The following is an 8395-nucleotide window of genomic DNA, read 5'->3' as shown; positions in this document are numbered from 1 at the left end:
TAGCAATGCCATAACACAGATTTTTGTTACCTCACCTGGTTTAAACTTATTTATTAAATACAACAAAGCCATGATGATTGTTTTCTATCTTGTTCCAGATTCTGTATAATCCAACTGAATACATTTATGTGTGTTTCCCTTGTCCAATGTGAAATGACACTGAAGCTTCTGGAGCTATTGTATTGTTTATTCATGGCTTAACATTATACCTGAGCCTGCAGTATAATTCGTTCCTATTTTATTCTGTGCTATTCCCCAACCTGGAATCTTGGCTTAGTATTATATGAAAATGTAGCTGAACTGTGCTATCAGATAAGGATTTAAGGCAAAAATTGTGACATCAAGTTGTTGTTGACTCTTAACAGCCACATAGATAGATCTCCTCCCCAGCCTGTTAGGAATATCTCTTCCACCCATCTTTTTTGTGTGGCGTTGTGATGTACTGTTGTGCATCAAATTTGTGTTTTATGCCAGATCTTTCTGATTTGCCCACTGCATTTCATTTCATTGCAAGGAAACACCTTCACTCCATCTGGTTACTATGTCCCCTGGGAGGGATTCCACCTCTCTTGCTGAAATCTATAAAAAGAAATTGCAATGGAGGGGAATGGCAAGCTCACCGCCTTCCTTCTGTAATGTATCTTTAAAGTTTTGGAGGGAAACTTGGGCGGGAAATAGCACGTTGCTGATTGGTTGAAGCCTCAGCCAAAACTGTATATAAAGAGGGGTTTTTGCCGGATGTTTTGCTGGGTTCACTATAAACTAAAGAGCTGTTGTCACTCATTGGTCTCCTGCCTCTTTATTGCCCAAATCTAACATTGGCGACGAAGGTGGGATATCGAGGCAGAAAGATCGTCGGAAAGAGCTGAACTAACCAGGAATTAGCGAACCCAGACAGTAAGGGGCGGAAAGCAGCGATGTCCAGCTACACACCACCAGCGCCATTTGACCCAGCCAAGGAGAAATGGGGGTCGTACATGGCTCGTTTCGAGTGTTTCCTCGAAGCGAACGAACTCCAAGGAGTCTCGGACAATCGGAAGCGAGCGTACTTCCTAAGCCACTGCGGTCCGGAGGTTTTCGACACCGCAGAGTCGCTTTCAGAGCCAACGCCGGTACAGTCGGTACCGTGGCAAACACTACAAATGGCACTTCGAGCACACTACGCACCGATACCCTCAAAGTTCGACCAATGGTTCGAGTTGAGGCAGCGGGTACAGCGCGAGGGAGAATCGATTAGTGTGTACATGGCGGCGTTGAGCAAAGCCGCGAACCATTGTGAGTACAGAGATTTGGAAGACGCCTTACTCGACCAGCTCATTTGTGGGGTCAGGGACATCCGATTGCGGAGGCGGCTGCTGTCTAGAAGCAACCTGACGCTGGCAATAGCTTTGGACGAGGCCAGGGCTCACGAGATGTCCACCAAAGCGGCAGAGACCCTGCAAATGCCGAACGCGCCAGGGGCTGGAGCAAAAACAACCCCGGTCCACAATGAGGAAGTCCAGGTCGAATCAGAAGGTGAGGAAGAGGAAGAGGTTTTCCACACCGGGAGGCCGGAGAGAGTGGACCGGAGCGAATGCGTGAGTTGCGGGGGCCAACACCAACGACAACACTGCAAGTTTAAGGACGCGGTTTGCTGGCGGTGCGAAAAGAAAGACCACATAGCACAGGCCTGTCGAGCCCCCCAACCTTCCCGCCAAAAATTCAAACCGACCAATCAAAGTGCGGGAGCAGCGAAGCGGCTCGGGATTGGTCCATTCAAAAAGGGCGCGAAGTTAAACCAGACTGCCGTGAGAGTGGGTCACGCATCAACGCGACTAGAGAAAAAGATTTTTACCAAGACATACATTGAAGGGGTGCCGTGCCAAATGGAAGTGGACACCGGCTCATCGATCACGATTATGTCCTGGGACACCCTCGTGAGAGACTTGCCTGCCATCGCGAAGCGCAAACTACAAACCCAGAAGCTGAGGGTGCAGGACTACCAAGGGAATCGGATCACTGTTCGAGGGGTGACGTCCGTCCAAGTCAAGTATGGACAGTTCAAGAAAACCCTGCCAATCACCATAGTTGATGGAACCTTACCGAGTTTGCTAGGACTGGACTGGTTCCGAGCTTTGGGCATGGGAGTGACCGGGGTCTTCAGGAATAAACCTCAACCTCGACCTCAAAGATGAACTAATGAAGGAGTTCGAGGACGTCTTCAAAGACTGCCTGGGCAAGTACGAGGGGACCCCTATTTCCTTTAACCTAGACCCACAAGTTGCCCCTATCCGGTTAAAGGCTAGGAGGGTTCCATTTGCCCTAAAGCCCAAGATTGACCGGGAGCTGGACAAACTAGTAAGCCAGGGGATACTAGTGCCCGTTGACCATGCAAAATGGGAGACACCTATAGTCACCCCAGTCAAACCGGACGGATCGGTCCGGATTTGCGCTGACTACAAGGCAACGCTTAACAAAGCATTGCAGAAGAGTGCATACCCCGTCCCAGTAGTGCAACACTTGCTGCACTCGTTAGGACAAGGGCAGGTTTTCGCCAAGCTAGATTTGGCTCAAGCCTATCAGCAGTTACCCGTAGATAGCAGCACAGCCGAAGCGCAAACAATCGTCACGCACCGGGGTGCTTTTAAATGCACCCGGTTACAGTTTGGGGTTAGTGTGGCTCCTGGGTTATTCCAGAACCTAATGGAGCGACTATTGCAGGGACTACCCGGGGTGGTACCCTACTTCAACGATGTCTTGGTATCTGCTGAGAATTTAGAGGAATTGGGGGTAAGGCTGAGAAAGGTTTTGGGCATTTTCCGGTCTGCCGGGCTTAAGGTTAAGCTGAACAAATGCCAGATCGGGGTAGGATCCGTAGAATTCCTGGGCTACCGGATAGACAGGGAAGGGATCCACCCCACTGAGAGCAAGGTACGGGCCATCAGGAAGGCCCCTGCTCCCCAAAACAAAACGGAGTTACAGGCATTCTTAGGCCTGGTAAACTTCTATGCAGTATTCTTAAAGAACAAGGCAACAATAGCCGAACCGCTACACAAATTACTAGCAAAGACAGCTGTGTGGTCTTGGGGGAAGGCGGAAGCTAAGGCATTCGAAGGAGTAAAAAACCTTCTGTCCAGCGATAGCCTCCTTATTCAATACAATGGCACGTTGCCATTAGTGCTAGTTTGTGATGCATCTCCCTACGGGGTGGGGGCTGTGCTTAGCCACAGATTTCCAAATGGAACAGAAGCCCCTATAGCGTATTACTCCCGAACAATGTCCTCGGCCGAAAGGAACTATAGTCAGCTAGATAGGGAAGCATTGGCTATAGTCTCCGGGGTAAAGAAATTCCACAAATATGTATTCGGACGTGACTTCGAGATAGTCACGGACCATAGACCCCTACTAGGCCTATTGGCGGGCGACCGCCCATCGCCCGTGGCCCTCTCACCCAGACTGACCCGATGGACTATCTTCCTAGCGGCATACTCTTACAAACTGCTTCACCGGCCAGGGAAGGAGTTAGGGCATGCGGACGCCCTGAGCAGATGTCCGTTACCAGAGACCATCGAAGACCCTACTCCGGGGACACCCGTCCTGCTAATTGACTCTTTGGACTCGGGCCCAGTCACATCCAAGGAAGTGGCTAGGGCATCTTACAAGGACATTACAATAAGGACTGTAATTGGTTGGGTACAAAGGGGATGGCCCGCTGCGCCGGGCGAGCGTTTCAAGGACTTTGTGAAAAAACGAGAGGAGCTATCGGTTCAAGGGGGGTGTCTGTTATGGGGGGATAGGGTGGTGATCCCGGAGAAATTACGAAAAAATGTATTGGAACTTCTGCATGTGGGCCACCCGGGGATCGTGAGAATGAAGGGCTTAGCGAGGAGTTATGTGTGGTGGCCCTTGATGGACAAGGAAATTAGCGACAGGGTAGGGAAATGCCAAACCTGCCAGGAGTCAAGGCCACTACCCCCTACAGCCCCAATCCGAGAGTGGGAGAAACCCCAGGGGCCATGGTCTAGGATTCACATCGATTTTGCCGGCCCATTCCACGGGCAAACCTTTCTAGTGGTAGTAGATGCCTACTCCAAATGGCTAGAAATCATCCTCATGAGATCCACGACGGCCGAGTCAGTGATCTCAGTCCTGAGGCACCTATTTGTAACCCATGGGTTGCCCGACACCCTAGTTTCCGACAACGGCCCGCAATTCACGGCAACCCAGTTTGAGGGGTACTTGGCGGAGGAGGGCATCAGACATGTCCTCTCGGCGCCTTTCCACCCGGCGACGAACGGACTTGCAGAACGTTTCGTTCGGAGCGCAAAAGAAGCATTATCCAGGATAAGGCCAGGCGATTGGCAAACAAAAATCGATACCTTCCTAGCCGTCCAACACAGAACCCCCTGTGTGACAACTGGCTGCAGCCCGGCGGAACTATTGATGGGCAGGAAGCTCAGGTGCCCATTAGACCGACTAAACCCAACCTACACCCCAGATGGGTACAAGGGGGCACACGGTAAAATGAGAGAAATGACAGTGGGCGACCCAGTGTGGGCACACAACTATAGCGAGGGCCCAACGTGGTTAAAAGGGACAATTCTTGAAATAACCGGGCCGAAATCATATCTCGTAGATATGGAGGATGGCCGGGTTTGGAGACGCCACATAGACCAAATAAGGAAACGAATAACAAGTAAATCAGAAACAGATCAGTCAGGCCCTGACTACCAAATGCTTGAATCCACAGCTGACTCAAACCCGGGGCAAACGCGGGACTTATCTGAGTCCGACGAGGTCCAGCGACACCAACCGGTTCCTCCTGAAGACAGCAGGGACGACGCTGCCAATAATCCAGGGCCGGATGGCCTAGAGGAGGAGCTGGGAGGAACTAACAGTCCCTCCGGCCAGCTCGACTCACTCCCAGAGAATGAATTGCGCAGGTCCGAAAGAGTTAGGAGACGCCCTGTCTACTTGCGTGACTACGTAGAGAAATAAGATGCTAAAAATATGTAAATATGGGTACAATGCGTTCTGAGAGGGAAGGAGTGTAATGTATCTTTAAAGTTTTGGAGGGAAACTTGGGCAGGAAATAGCACGTTGCTGATTGGTTGAAGCCTCAGCCAAAACTGTATATAAAGAGGGGTTTTTGCCGGATGTTTTGCTGGGTTCACTATAAACTAAAGAGCTGTTGTCACTCATTGGTCTCCTGCCTCTTTATTGCCCAAATCTAACACCTTCCTTCCTTCCTTCCTTCCTTCCTTTCTTCCTTCCTTCCTTCCTTCCTTCCTTCCACAGTTATACAGAAAAAGGAGAATCCATTAGCCAGAGGATACGTTAAATGCAGTCTGGGCAACACACATAAGGCTCTCCTATGTCACAGAGGACAAAAAGGTGGAAGCATGGAAAGAGATTGCCTAAAATGGCTTCATTTCCTGCTGGTTGATTTATGGGAGTCTAGCAGTTAAACACTGCAGCCCAGAAAGACCCCACAATTCTATAATTTTCCTTAAACCAAGAAATTTGTTCTAGGGAAAAGAACAGAAAATACCTTGTACACTGCCTTCTGTTTGACAGCACTGAGTGTCTAAAATGGCCTTCTATTAATGTACTCTAAGTGTGTCAGAATTCAAGTCCATGGTCTTGTTCTTGGTATCTGCAAGACTAGATATGTTGAATTTCAGCATTTAACATTGCCAGAAGCTATAAAGTATCACAATTCTGACAACTGAGCTTCAGCATAACCAGAAGGCATAAGACTGCTTGAGAAGCACCCATTTACCCAATCCCAGCAGAAAGTTAAACCAAGCTTGATTCCATTAAAACTTATCTTCGTAATGATCACTGAATCAAAATGATTTCGGTGTGGCCCACTTTCTCTTGCATTTTGAGTGGCTAATTGTGTGCAAATATAGCATACGTAGGACACAGAACATAATAAACCTTTCTATTGCCTTTCATATTTCAAGGCAAACGTTAAACCATTCATGGGAAGAAGTGTCACTTCTTTTCTTCCGTGCTTTTGCCTCAAGGTTAAAAAAACCTACCACTTGTCCCCCAAAGATTATTATAAAAGTCCTTGCTCTGTGATGACTTCTTTCTGAGAATATAAATCCAACACTGTTCACTTTGAAACACTGTCAGCTTCACTGATGAACGGCCGCGCTTTAAATCCATAATGTATGATTCGCTTTTCATATTTAACATATTGTACAATCTCAGCACTGACAACAGTAGACATGCTTTTATTTGCATTTTAATCATTTAATTGAAAGCACTTACCTATTCATGGAATCATTTAAAAATCAGATATATTTATGTTCTGGGATCCAGTATCAAAACAAAGGAAGGAAACCCTGATAAAATCCATTTGACTCAAATTACCTACCTATTCAACCTTTTTCAGGACTGGCATACTTGCTAGCCGGCTGCGATAATAATTGCATCATATTAATTTGCAAGTAAATGCAAACACGGAACTTAGGGCCCTTTTGCTACAGCCATGAAAATCCACATAGGTATTCATTTCCTAAGTGCAAAAGGAAAACTGCAATTCCCCCATTCACGTCGAAACAGAAGTCTGATTGAGTTCAGCTCGACTTAACTTCCAGAGATAGAAAGGCAGCCTTTAAAAATGACCTGTAGATGCCAAGGATAATAATTACTTCAGCATCTGGAAGGGGTTTGGTTGTTGTTTTTTAAACAGTAGTCATTTCTTATTGCACAGCAAGCTTCTTTTCAAACAGAAATGTTTCAAAAGCTGCTTATGATACTGCCGCGTTTACCACTGCCGGCCATAGAATTCCTTAGTAGTGTCCCATTCAAAGACTAACCAGATCTGACTCTGCTTAGCTTCCCAGGCCAGACGTAGTCAGACAGCTGCTAACCTCTATTTCTGAAAGCGGAGATTCTTTTTAGGTCTTGAAATGACATGCAGAGCCCACAAAAATAGGCCTCAACATAAAGAAGGAAATAATGCTGAAAGCAGAGGAAGAGGGCAGAACCAAGTGAGCTGTCCTCACTCATTCTCCTCAAGTATTCATTAGCTGGTTGGTTGGTTTTTCCAAATAGACTTTCTGATTCTTCCATATTCAGTTGGGGTCTTCTGTAGCAGAGAAAAAAAAATGGGAGTGAAATTATTGCAGGAGCTGAAAAATGAACAAATAAAATTGATTGTTTCTTTTGAAAACATTTGCTACGGGACTTGAGAGTACTGGGTTCAACTTGGGAAAATCCACAGAAAATCGCCGAAACAAAGAATAGAAGCTTGGAAGTCAGAAAGACTGTGCACCTGCTATTAATATAGTCATCTGTACAGATAGTCTTCAGTCAGAGATGATGTCATGAATCCTGCAGTGTGCAGGGAGTTGGACTTGATGACCTCTTTGATTCCCTCCAATTCTAGGATTCTATGATATACCATTCTAAACAAATGACGATAGCAATATGCAAATGTGCTATCCTAAATAAATACAGAACTAAAGAAAACTGGTAATGAGTCAATTTGGCGTCACCTGGCCACCGATGGGGACGACCAATCACCAGTGAGGCCCCTACAAGACGTCCATTTCCGCCCGACAGAGCTACTGAGGCAGACGCCCACAGACCTCACGACAGACCCTTTAGCTCCCAGGGGATCCACAACCAATATAGATAAACCGACGCCCGATTTGGCAGTACAAGCCGCAAACACATCACGGAGCCCCCCATCAGGGCCCTCAGCAAGCCAGGCCTGGCCGGTCCTCCCACCCAATAAGAACACAAACCAACGCGGACACAACATTTCGCACCCCACCGATTCGTTCTCGTCGGAGCACTCACCTGAAGATCCTCCAGGCCCTGACGCCGATGATCGCTGTCCATTGTTAGAGACTCCCATTCAGGACAAAGACAGTCAGGTGCCTTCCATATCCATGCCACCTGTTGAACTCCGACGTTCAAGTCGTAGCCTACGTCGGCCGGCTTATTTGGCTGACTATGACTGCGCCATCCGAGGGGTGAGGGGTGTTGTGTCCTCGCACATACGACCGGCCGCAGCCAGGATGACTCACAACCAATCGGAGCGGTTGAAGCACCGGCAACAGAGAGAGCGGGAAGCTAAGGAAGTTCCTATTGACTGGCGTTTTGACAGCTAGCCTTGCGTCGTGAAAGTTCTGTCAGACCTTGTTTTTTAGCATTCGGCTCCGTTCAGAGCAGTTGAAATTTTCCTGTTGTTGTTAAGCCAGAATAAACGAGAGGTTAATTGAATCGGCTGTCCATGAGTTTTTCTCGAGTTGTAAAAGTTAAGGCATCAGGCTAGAAACCAGGAGACTGTGATTTCTAGTCCTGCCTGAGGTAAAAAAAACAGCTGGGTGACCTTGGGCCAGTCATTTTCACTTAACCCTAAGAAAGAGACAATGGCAAACCATTTCTGGGA

General features: G+C 47.6%; 1 pseudogene; it reads left to right on the top strand.

Annotated features, from left to right (window-relative positions):
* The first annotated feature begins 1862 nt into the window (after positions 1-1862).
* LOC131196272 (uncharacterized protein K02A2.6-like) lies at positions 1863-8114 on the top strand (annotated as a pseudogene).
* The last annotated feature ends 281 nt before the right edge of the window (positions 8115-8395 follow it).

This window comes from Ahaetulla prasina, chromosome 1 (genome assembly GCF_028640845.1).
Source record: "Ahaetulla prasina isolate Xishuangbanna chromosome 1, ASM2864084v1, whole genome shotgun sequence".
NCBI lineage: Eukaryota > Metazoa > Chordata > Lepidosauria > Squamata > Colubridae > Ahaetulla > Ahaetulla prasina.
The sequence above is the reverse complement of the archived record's forward strand: the minus strand, read 5'-3'. Positions and strand labels throughout refer to the sequence as shown.